The sequence below is a fragment of the Scyliorhinus canicula genome, chromosome 5 (assembly GCF_902713615.1).
Source record: "Scyliorhinus canicula chromosome 5, sScyCan1.1, whole genome shotgun sequence".
In the NCBI taxonomy this organism is placed as follows: domain Eukaryota; kingdom Metazoa; phylum Chordata; class Chondrichthyes; order Carcharhiniformes; family Scyliorhinidae; genus Scyliorhinus; species Scyliorhinus canicula.
This window is the reverse complement of record NC_052150.1, coordinates 187,005,255-187,017,716: the sequence shown is the minus strand read 5'-3', so window position 1 is coordinate 187,017,716 and position 12,462 is coordinate 187,005,255. Positions and strand designations below refer to the sequence as shown.

The window sequence follows — 12,462 nt, the reverse complement described above, 5'->3', positions numbered from 1 at the left end:
GATCTCAGATTCTCCATAACAATGAGCACACTTCACTCACTGAGCAGGTAATGACTATCCTCCAGTGGAAAAGTTTGCACAGTAAAGGGACTTTGAACAACCCTTGGAAAAGGGTTTGTAACATGCGCTTAATAATTCAATAATTCCTGGCAATATTGATTCACATTCCTGTTTGTTGAAACAAATCCTTCACTGCCAACAGCTTGATTAATTACAAGGGTTTAGACTTTTTAACCTCCAAACATTCCCATATTCTTCCAAGCAGACCAGCCACATATCTCAGCAGAACTTAGTGTGTGTGTGTGTAGTGGTGGTGGTGGGGAGGGGGCGCGCTTCTCTATATGTTGTTTATGAATGTTTTCTGTTACTCCAATTTACATTTCAGATCTTTATGAAGCTACAATTATTCGTCATAAGATTGTAAAATCTTCTTTGCTCTTAACACTTCTCCTCCAAAAGAAGTAATAATAACTTTTAGTATTCAATGGGGGAGGGGGGGGGGGGGGGGGGGGGGGGGGGGGGGGGGGGGGGGGGACGACGACAAAATGCTTTATTTAGGCATGGTGTCCAACCTTTATTTTGCCCATCTTCGGAGTTAATATTTTCCAGCAGTACCAGCAGTGTTTTATTGGTGCTTTTCACACAACAAATGTTAAGTATCTGAGACAATATTTTACATTTACTTCCACAGCTTCATTGGATCAGCTGTGTTGCATCCAATGTATATGGATCATTAACTGGTCTGTAAGGATTCTTTAGAAGAACATTTTCTTTCGTGCTCAACTCAACAATTCTAAAATCTGAAACATGCCAATTGTGAACATTAAATGTGAAGAAGTGTTTTTTACAGTGTGAACAAACATCAAATTAATTTTTTAGAGGGTGAGCGTAGAGGAAATTTAACCTATCTATTTAACCTAAAACTGGCAAGCCAGTCACCATTTTCTGCATGCCTGTACACTTACAAAATATCATGTTCGTAACTAATTATTTGATACAAGTACCAAACATTCTTCAATGCCTTCAATAATATGTATGTGCATCTATCACTATAGTTACCGAATTCTTTACATTTTTGAACAAGTTTTAAAGGGTGAACAATAGAATCGTTGAATTTGAGGGGGGGGGGGGGGTTTAGAGAATGGGTTGGAAACAGACATAATTGTATATAGATTCCAAAAATGACAATGGACAGAAAACAACCACCTAAAAAAGAACTGGAATTTATAAACTTGACATGCAACCCTTCTGCATCTGAATAATCGGAAGTAGATTCTCCCATGTAATATTCAGATTTTCACATCTCTGAAATAAATTTTCCTTTAAGCATTAGCTTCATAAGTCTTGGACTCCCTTTCCATTATTAACCAATTATAACTGCTCCGCACACTTTTACCATCTTACCATTACTATCAGTACAAAAGTGACGTGACCTATCCCCAGTCTTTTGCTATTCCAACCATCTGACCTTGAATTTTCTCGCCTTCCTTTCCTCTGAACAAATACCTCATTTGTGCTACTCACAAGGTCAAGATGTACAATTCATCCCACCAACCCATCATTCTAAGGGTTAGTCACATACCGAAACAATGGGCTGGTCACATTTCTCGATGTTGAACACGTTATTAATGTTGGTGTCCTTTCACATTCACTCCACTGAAGTCACAATAAATATCCTGATTATAAAGCCTTCAGAGATATGCTTTCAGTAACAATATTTTTGCAAACATGTTAATGTTTGTTATTCATGAAAATTTAGACCATTTGAAGGAAAAACATTTAAAATTGATATCTCAGGCTATGGGCAGTATCACTTTAATTTGACTTTGAGGATGTTTCTCTGGCACATATTTCTCAGTGTTGCACAGCTTCCAAACATTTTAGGATTCAGTGAGGCAGTTTCTACTGTATTTGAGATCAACATGACTGGAGTTGAAATTTCATTCCCTTTACTCCTGCCTTTATTTCACATAAACCCCACCTGCTTTCTGAACAATAACACAAGAGCAATTTAGCTCAATTGTGGCAAAGCAATGAGTTATCAGCTCTCCATGCAGGTCAGATGATCCATTTGTGGAGGATTGTGGGTGGGCCAAAAATCCAGATTCCATGACACAACAGCTGCACATTAAACCACCTAACCTTCGCTCAGAAGATACACAATATAATGTTCTAAATTGACAGGCTTCAACAGGGGAGGGCCAGCTCTCTTGAAAGGGCATATGACTCGTTGAGATTCTTCCCGAAACAGGAAAGGTGTGCTGATATTAATGCACCGGAAACCATTGAGCATAGAGGTTAAATGATCATCTCTCCCTTGGTCAAGTGAACTATGCTGCAATGTGAATAATTCAAAATGCTAATGTATAAACCTACAGACTGCTGATTCCAATCAGAAATGAATCAAACCGTCGGGTCATTGCCAGATTAGGATATGTTAATATTGGAGATTAGTTGGGATAATGACAAAGTTATCCCCTGTGAGGTGCTATTGTCAGATTGGCCAGAACAATGGAGGAGCAGAAACTGGCACATTAACGATCACTGACATCACATTTACCATCTGAAATGGATTTAAATTTTATTTCATGTTCCTTTGAAATGCCGGGCAGGAGACTATAGCTTAAATTGACCAGTAGTCATTCTTGTACTCGTTGACAGTAAAACAGCCAGTGTCAGTCTTGACCTGTTCAAACTTTCCTTTGCAGAATAAGGAATTACAAATATTTAGTTTTCATTACTTTGGGACAAAAATCTCATGGTGCTGTAATGTGTATATTAACTGCAGAACAGTAAACATTAAATCTTTAGGATTCCCGCTGTATACTGCTTAGTGTTTTTGGTTGGGTTAGGGTGAAGTGAGAGAAGAAAATAACTCTGAGCAGTAAAAGATTTGCATCTACTTACAAACATTTTGCCTTCAATTGTCTGCTGGTTCACTGCCTCTACATGGATAGCATGTTGTTTTTATTTTAGGGCACCAGCATTATTTGTTTCTTTCTATCCCTATGGTACATCTTAATGGAAACAGCATCAGACTGCTAAAATAGGCTAGTGCCCTTTGCCATTCAATGACCAGGCAAGTCAGAGTTATCAGTGCAAAGCACCAGCACTTGTTGACCTCAATTGAACAATGAATCTCAGTTCTCATTAGAGTTATAGATGTATGAGGATAATCTTGGTTTATATAGGAGTTTAAATAGTAAGCAAGCAAGAATGGGACAAAATTCTTAAATTTCAGGTCAGGATCGTGTTAATTTGACTAAGTTACTCAATACACCTCTTGGGCCTGATAGAGACTGAGACAAAAATAAAACTAAGTCTGACAGCAAATGGCTGAAACCAAAATATCGCTCCGTTGGTTAGTTTTTACAGAAACTTCACAGAATCGTTACCACACAAAAGGAGACCATTTGGCCCATCATGTCTGCAACCACTCCAAATGGGCAACATTATTTTGTGTCATTCCCCTGCGTTTGTTTTCCCGTACCTCTAAACAAGAGATAATTACTTCAGAAACAATGGGCGCGATTCTCCGGAAAGATTGTCAAGTGTGGTAGTGAGCAGCGAGCTTCCAGGCGCTCGGCGAGGCCGAAAACACTATTCAACATTAATTGGTCCATTTAACGAAGCCGCAAGATCTTCTTGCAAATGAAGGCTCACCGGCAGATTTGCTGGCACCGCGCTCGCCAGCCCCCCACTAACAAAGTCGAGCAGCACTTAAAGAGCACTTGCTCAGCAGAGTTTGTAAAGTGTATCCAGGAAGGCTTCTTGATGCAATATATAGATAGTCCAACTAGGGAAGGGGCAGTCCTGGACCTGGTATTGGGGAATGAACCTGGACAGGTGGTTGAGGTTTCAATAGGGGAATATTTTGGGAGTAGTGACCACAATTCTGTATGTTTTAGGGTAATTAATGACAGTGATGAGGGTAACTCTCAGATTAAGGTGCTAAACTAGGGAAAGGCAGATCATGATAACATTAGACAGGAATTGAAGTATTTGGATTGGGTGCGGCTGTCGGGAGGATAAATCAACATCGGACGTGTGGGAGTCTTTCAAGCGACATTTGATTAGGATTCAGGAAAGTAACGTTCCTGAGAGAATGAAGGAAGTTTAGGGAGCCTTGGATAACTAGGGATATTGTGAACCTCGTCAAAAAAAAAAAAGGAGGCTTTTTTCAGTCTAGAAGTGTGGGGACAGTCGAAACCCTTGAGGAGTATTAATAAAGTAGAAAGGGACAAGTGGAAAATTAGTAGGGCTAGGAGGGGGTCATGAAAAGTCCTTGGCAAGTAGGATTAAGGTGAATCCCAAAGCTGTCTATTCATATGTAAAAAGCAAGAGGGTGGCCGGGGAATGGATTGGACCCCTTAAGGGCAATGGGGGGGAATCTATGTGTTGAGCCAGAGGAAGTGGGCGAGGTACTAAATTTGCACCAAAGAAAAGGACTTTGTGGAAGATATTCTTGAGTAGGGTATGTTGACCTCAAAAACGAGAAGGTATCAGGTGTTTTAAAATATATTAAGATAGCTAAGTCTCCTGGGCCTGATTGGATATACCCCAGAATACTGGGGGAAGCAAGGGAGGAAATTGCTGGGGCTTTTACTGACATCTTTGTATCCTCATTGGCTACAGGTGAGGTCCCAGAGGACTGGAGAATAGCTAATTGTTGTACCGCTGTTTAAGAAAGGTAGCAAGGATAATGCCGGAAACTATAGGCCGCTGAGCCTCACATCGGTAGTAGGTAAATTATTGGAGAGAATTCTCAGGGACAGGATTTATACTCATTTGGATATAAATGGACTCATTAGGACTTCCGGTGGCGGCTGTGAGGGAGTCGGTCGCAGATTTGGTGGCTCCCGTCTCGGTCGGACTTTTGGACCTTTTCCCCTGACTTTTTTGCGCTTTTGAGCGCGGAACTGGAAAGCAATAGTACTCAGGCACAGGACTCATACAGAATTATATGGACCTAAGAAGCCGGAGGGACCGTAAACAGCAGACAAAGTGGTCGAGTAAGGGCACAGTGGAGGCTGAGAGAGGGGCCAGCATGGCTGGTGTTCAGAACAAGGAGCCGACAGCCCAGCCCAGCCCACAATGGAGCAGCTGCTGCAGACTATGCAGGAAGGCTTTTTGGCTCTGAAGCGTGACAACTTGGAGCCGCTACAGAAATTGATTTAAGGGATGGAAAAAAGGCCAGATGATCATGCTGAGAAGCTCCAGCAGTTGGAGAAGTCAGTGTACGAGCAGGCTGACTTTCAAACGGTGGCGGATGTGGAGATTCGGAGGTTGAGGGACCAGCAAAAAGTGCTTCTGTAAAGACTGGAGGACCTGGAAACAGATCTCGTCGTCAGAACGTGAGAATCGTGGGCCTCCCGGAGGGGACAGAGGGGCTAGACACTGCCGCGTTTGTGGAGAGTATGTTTCAGAAGTTGCTGGGTAACGAGGTGTTCCCGCGCCCGCCGGTCGTGGACAGGGCAGACAGAGTGCAGGTGAGGCAGTCGCGACGAGGGGGTCCCCCACGAGCGATGGTGGTCCGGTTCCACAGGTACTTGGACAAGGAACGGGTGCTGCAATGGGCAAAGAGCACACAAAGCTGTACTTGGGGCAATACTACCCTTCGTGTTTACCAAGATTTGAGCGCGGAGGTGGCCAGGAGGAGGGGAGGCTACAGGCAGGTGAAGGAGATACTGTATAAAAACAAGGTGAAATTCGGGCTGCTTTTTCCAGCGCGACTGTGGGTTACGTATAAGGGTCAGCACCACTATTTCAAGGAACCCGAAGAGGCAACGGACTTCATTAAGAAGCAAGGGCTAGCCCTGAGCTGAGGGAGGTTGGACTTATGTTAGATCTTTTAAGTATATGTGATGTCTCCCCCGTTTTGAAAATTGCCTGTATGGTTGGGTCTGTTTTTGTCATTTCTTTGCGTGCTTTTTGCGTGGTTGACCTGAATGTTTCCTTTTTGGGCTCTTTGGTTAGTTGGAGCTTGGCTGGGTGGGGGGAAATAATAAAGAAAACAGTTAAAAGGGTTGAGTTAAGAGGGATGCTTCAAGGGAACTTTGTGTAATCTTTTCTGTGTCTGTATGGGAAGGACTGAGAATGCCTCTATTTCTTATCTTTTTTTTTGTCTTGTTTAACTTGAATTGTGCTATTGTGGGGGTTGTTTATACCTTTCATAGAGTGTTTGCTTAAGTAGGGCTGATCTGGGGAAGTGATATGGATGGGTCAGGGGAGGGGTGACTGGGAACAATGGGTGGGAGACGCAAAGGCGCCGAGGCTGGGAGCCCCAGGCTAGCTGAGTGGGGCTAGTCAACGGACGCCGAGGTGGGGGGTGTGCATATAGTTAGATTAGAGCAGGGGTTAGGTGATAGGATGGTGTTGCTGGGGTGGGGTCGTTCTGCTGACGGGGATGGAAACTGGGCATGGCAACAGTGAGGAGGTGGAGCCGGTCACGAGGCGGGCCAGATGAAGTGCGATACATGGCTGGGCGGCTGGCCAAGGAAAGGTGATGGCTGATCGGCAAAGGACTTTGGGCGGGGGGGGGGGGGGGGGGGGGGCTGCCCCCCCAACCAGGCTGGGCACATTCAGGTCTTTCATTCAGGGCTTGATTCTAAGAGGGGGGTTGTGATCCTGATTAATAAAAGGGTCCAATTTGAGGCGGAGGGCACAGTTAGGGGCCTCACGGTAGCATGGTGGTTAGCATCAATGCTTCACAGCTCCAGGGTCCCAGGTTCGATTCCCGGCTGGGTCACTGTCTGTGTGGAGTCTGCACGTCCTCCCTGTGTGTGCGTGGGTTTCCTCCGGGTGCTCCGGTTTCCTCCCACAGTCCAAAGATGTGCGGGTTAGGTGGATTGGCCATGCTAAATTGCCCGTAGTGTAAGGTTAATGGGGGGGATTGTTGGGTTACGGGTATACGGGTTACGTGGGTTTAAGTAGGGTGATCATTGCTCGGCACAACATCGAGGGCCGAAGGGCCTGTTCTGTGCTGTACTGTTCTATGTTCTATGTTCTAGTTGTGGATGGGGGTGGCAGGTTCGTTATGGTGAGCGGTTAACTCGAAGGAGTGAGTAGTCCTGGTCAGTGTGTATACCCCTAATTGGGACAATGTGGATTTTATTAGGAGGATGCTAGGGAAGATCCCCGAATTGGACTCGCATAAGCTGATCATGAGCGGGGACTTTAATACAGTCCTGGAACCGAGCCTGGACCGGTCATGTTCAAGAACGGGCAGGTTGCCAGCTATGGCAAAGGAACTGAGAGGGTTCATGGAGCAAATTGGGGGGGGGGAGATCAGTGGAGATTTAGCCAACCGATGGCGAGGAAGTTTTCGTACTACTCCCACGTCCACAAGGTGTATTCCCGAATTGACTATTTTGTTGTGAGTAGGGACCTGCTGGCCGGAATGGTGGGGGCAGAATATTCGGCAATTGCCATATCGGAACATGCTCCGCACTGGGTAGACCTGCAGTTTTGTAAGGATAGCTTTCAGCACCCACCATGGAGGCTGGAAGTTGGATTACTCGCGGACGAGGCAGTGTGTGAGAGGCTGAGGAAATGCATGCAGAATTACCTGCAGGTGAATGATACTGGAGAAGTCTCGGCAGTGGTGCTCTGGGAGGCGCTGAAGGCAGTGGTGAGAGGATGAGCTGATTTCAATCCGGGCGTACAGGGACAGGACAGAGACGGACCGGCTGATTAAGGAAATTCTATGGACGGACAGGAGTTACGCGGAATCCTCGAGGCCAGAGTTACTCAGCAACCGACAGAGGCTGGAGGCCCAGTTTGGGGTGCTGACTACAGGCAAGGCTGTAGAGCAGTTTAGAAAGTTAAAAGGCACGATTTATGAGCATGGGGAGAAGGCCAGTAGAATGCTTGCGCAACAATTAAGGAAGAGAAAAGCAGCTAGGGAAAGAGTGAGGATAGTGGATGGAGAGGGTAATCTAGTGGGTGACCTGGCAGGGCTGAACAAGGTCTTTAGGGACTTTTATAGGAAGCTGTACACTTCGGAACCCCCCCAGGTGACCGGGGGTGAATGAGATGATTCCTGGACGCACTGACCTTCCCCATGAGTGGGGAGGGGGTTGGTAGACGGACTGGGGGCCCTGGTCAGGATCAAGGAGGTATTGGGGGGCCTGAAGCTCATGCAGTCGGGTAAACCCCAGGGGCCGGTTGGGAATCCGGTGGAGTTTTACAAAAACTTTGCCGGGATAGTGGGGCCGGTGCTGGTCAGGGTCTTTAACGAGGCAAGAGGCAGAGGGAGTTTACCCCCGATGATGTCGCAGGCCACCATCTCGCTTAGTCTGAAACGGGATAAGGACCCGGAGGCTTGTGGGTCATACAGGCCGATCTCCTTGATCAACGTAGACGCCAAGTTACTGGCCAAGATCTTGGCGACCAGAATTGAGGACTGTGTACCGGATGTAATTGTGGAGGACCAAACCGGGTTTGTAAAGGGGAGGCAGCTGGTGGCCAACCTAAGAAGGCTGCTCAACGTGATTATGATGTCCCCAGAGAGTAGGGAAGTAGAGATAGTGGTAGCCATGGATGCTGAAAAGGCTTTTGACCGGGTCGAGTGGGATTATCTGTGGGAGGTACTAGGACGGTTCGGGTTCGGGGCGGGGTTCATCGACTGGGTTAGGCTATTATATCAGGCCCCGGAGGAGAGTGTAAGGACGAACAGGACAATATTGGACTACTTTAGACTGCACCGTGGGACAAGGCAGGGCTGCCCTCTCTCCCCACTGCTGTTTGCGCTGGCCATAGACCTGCTGGCGATTGTACTGAGAGCTTCTAGGGGCTGGAGAGGGCTGGTCCGGGGTGGAATGGAACATACAGTCTCGTTATACGCAGACGATCTGCTGTTATATATATCGGACCCAATGGTGGGGATGGACGGTATTATGGCAACCCTGAGAGAATTTGGCCGCTTCTCCGGATACAAACTGAACATGGCTAAGAGCGAGTTGTTTGTAATTCAGACGAGGTGGCAGGAGAGTAGGCTGAAGGGGTTGCCGTTCAGGCTAGTGGGGGAGAGTTTCCGATATTTGGGGATTCAGGTGGCACAAGACTGGGCAAGTTGCATAAGCTCAACCTGTCCCGACTGGTGGAACGAGTGAGGGAGGAGATCTGAGGGAGGAGATCCGGGGGTGGGATGCGCTCCCGCTGTCATTAGCGGGGAGGGTGCAGACTGTTAAGATGACGATTCTCCCACGGTTCTTGTTTGTTTTTCAGTGTCTCCCCATCTTTATCCTGCTGTCCTTCTTCAAGAGGCTGAATAAAATTATTCTGGGATTTGTATGGGCAGGGAAGTCCCCGCGGGTGAAGAGGGTGATGCTTGAAAGGAACAGAGAGAAGAAGGGGGGGCTGGCATTGCCGAACTTCAGCAACTATTAGTGGACGGCCAACATAGCGATGATAAGGAAATGGGGCTTTGACAAAGAGTCATCGGACTCGAAACGTTAGCTCTTTTCTCTCCCTACAGATGCTGCCAGACTTGCTGAGATTTTCCAGCATTTTCCCTTTTGATAAGGAAATGGATGGTGGGTACGGGGTCGGTTTGGGAGCGGATGGAAGCTGGGCTCCTTCGTGCAGGGGCACTAGCTTAGCAGCCCTGGTCATGGCGACTCTGCCGCTTCCGCCGGCACGGTACTCCACCAGCCCGATAGTGGTGGCGGTTATTTGGATCTGGGCCAGTGGAGGAGGCATGTAGGGGAAGCAAGAGCATCGGTGTGGACCCCAATCTGCGGCAAACACCGATTTGCCCTGGGGAACATGGATGGGGGGGGGGGGGGGGGGGGGGTACCGACTGTGGAGGAGGGCGGGGATTGCGAGGATGCTGGATTTGTTCCTGGAAGGGAGCTTTCCGAGCATGAGGGCACTGGAGGAGAAGTTTGGGCTGGCGAGAGGGAATGACTTTAGATATGTTCTGGCCGTGCCCTAAACTCAGGGGGTATTGGCAGGGATTCGCAGATGTCATGTCCCGGGTATTGAAACCTGGGGTGGTAATGAGCCCCGAGGTGGCAATCTTTGGGGTTTTGGAGGACCCGGGAGTCCAGGAAGAGAGAGAAGCAACGTTCTGGCCTTTGCTTCCCTGGTAGCCCGTCGATGAATACTGTTAGCATGGAGGGACTCAAATCCTCCGAGGGCTGAGGTATGGCTATCGGACATGGCGAACTTTCTTGGCATGGAGAAAGTCAAGTTCGCCTTGAGAGGTTCGCTATTAGTGTTCGCCCGAAGGTGGCAGCCATTTATTGACTTTTTCGTAAAGGAGTAAGAGTCAGCGGCGGTGGGGAGGGGCTAGGGTAGAGTAGAGTGGGGGATATTGAGGCAGGTTCATGCGTGAACAGAGCCATAGTTTGCACTATGTTTAATTTGTGTCTTGACTTCTCTTTTTTTTGTACTGTACAATGTCACTTTTTCTATATGCCTAAAATACCTCAATAAAATTGTTTGTTTAAAAAAAAACAAAGACTAATTCGCAATAGACAGCATGGTTTTGTGAAGGGGAGGTCATGCCTCACTAACTTGATCGGGTTTTTTGAGGCGTTAATAAAGATGATTCATGAGGAGAGGGCGATGGATGTTGTTTGCACGGACTTCAGTAAAGCCTTTGACAAGGTGCCTCACAGCAGACTGGTACAAAACGTGAAGTCACACGGGATCAAGGCGAGGTGGCAGGATGGATACAGAACTGGCTCGGTTTACCAGGATGTTGCCTAGTCTGGAGTGTGTTAGTTATGCGAAGAGGCTGAATAGAGTTGGACTGTTTTAATTAGGACAATGGAGGTGGGGGGGGCGACCTGATAGAGGTCTACAAGATTCTGAGAGGCATGGGAACGAGAGGACAGGCAGGTGCTCTTTCCCAGGGTGGAGGGGGTCAGTCACTAGGGGCGTTAGTTTTAAAGTCCGTGGGGCAAAATTTATAAAAGAGATGTGTGAGGCAGTTTTTTTTTTTTTTTTTTACACAGGAGGGTAGCGAGTGCCTGGAACACGCTGCCAGGGGAAGTTGTGGAAGCAGATACATTAACGGCGTTCAAAAAGCATTCCGACAAATACATGGGATGGGTATGGACGGGGACGGCACGAGGAAGTGCTGAGGGTTTTGGCAAAGGGTGGTATCATGACCAGTACAGGCTTTGAGGGCTGAAGGGTCTGTTCCTGTGCTGTATTGTACTTTGGAACAAGAAAGATTTGTTTGGAAAGAGAACTACAATTTAGATTTTCTTCCCTCTTCCCTCAAGATACCCCAGGAATGGGTCTGATCATAAATCCAAAAATGTGCTGATTTCACTCTACTGAGAAATACATCACATAAAATATACATTAGCAAGAGCAGAAGTAGGGGCCGTACATAGATAGTTACTGATAAATTCAAGAGGGAATTCAGTAATCAAATTGCAAGAAATGGACATCTTTTCTGACCTGATTAGTTTCCACATTCCTGTCACACTACTTGTATTAAAAAAAACTATGATTTATTTTAAGTAGTATTTCCCTTTTGGGAGGAAAATGCAGCGTCTTGGATAACTGTGTTAAATATGTACTTTGGTAAGCTCTGCAACTTCCCATGTAAGGGTGCAATTTCAGAATCTTAAAAGTCAATATCATTTTTCTGTAATAAACTGATGTTTTCAAAGAGATCACTTTAAAAAAAATATAAATTTAGAGTACCCAATTATTTTTTTCCAATTAAGGGGTAATTTAGCGTGGCCAATCCACCTACTCTGCACATCTTTGGGTTGTGGGGGCGAAACCCACGCAGACACAGGGAGAATGTGCAAACTCCACACGGACTGCGCCACCGTGCTGCCCTCGATCACATTTTTATAACTGACTTATGGTTCTACACATTGAAAATGCATGAAATGTCCAAAAATATTAATCAAGGTTGAAATAATAGCGCTAAGGAATTTAACAATGATGAAAAACAAGAGTGTAATATTTTTCAGTTCTAAGAAGACAACCTCTGGCTGTGATTTTTTCCCACACTGGATAAATTACATTCCTTACTGTCAATAGCGTCTCCACTCTTTGGAATGTGTTTCACGTTACACAAACAGGCAGCTAACCAAATCAACACTTTTCAGGATATTACCAATCTTGTTAACTACGAGGCCTCACCCAACACTGCACTGAGGCTTTATTTGACATCCTCTTTCATTCTCTTAATAAAGATGGTTGAGAAGTTGAAACGAGAAAATTCAAAGCCTTGCATTGGAGCAACTGAGGGAGTGAACAAAAGAAGAAAAGTACAGCACAGGAACAGGCCCTTCGGTCCTCCAAGCCTGCGCTGACCATGCTGCCTGTCTAACCCAAAATATTCTACATTTCCATTCTGGGATCCGTCCATTCCCATCCTACTCATTCATGTATTGTCAAGATGTCCCTTAAACATCACTATCGTACCTGCTTCCACCACCTCCTCCGGCAGCGAGTTCCAGGCACTCACCACCCTCTGTGTAAAAA

The 12,462-nt window shown here is 46.4% G+C and overlaps 1 protein-coding gene across 1 annotated transcript in view; it reads right to left on the bottom strand.

Moving 5' to 3' along the window:
- svila (supervillin a) overlaps positions 1 to 12,462 on the bottom strand; it is a 222,769-nt gene that overhangs the window by 143,002 nt on the left and 67,305 nt on the right.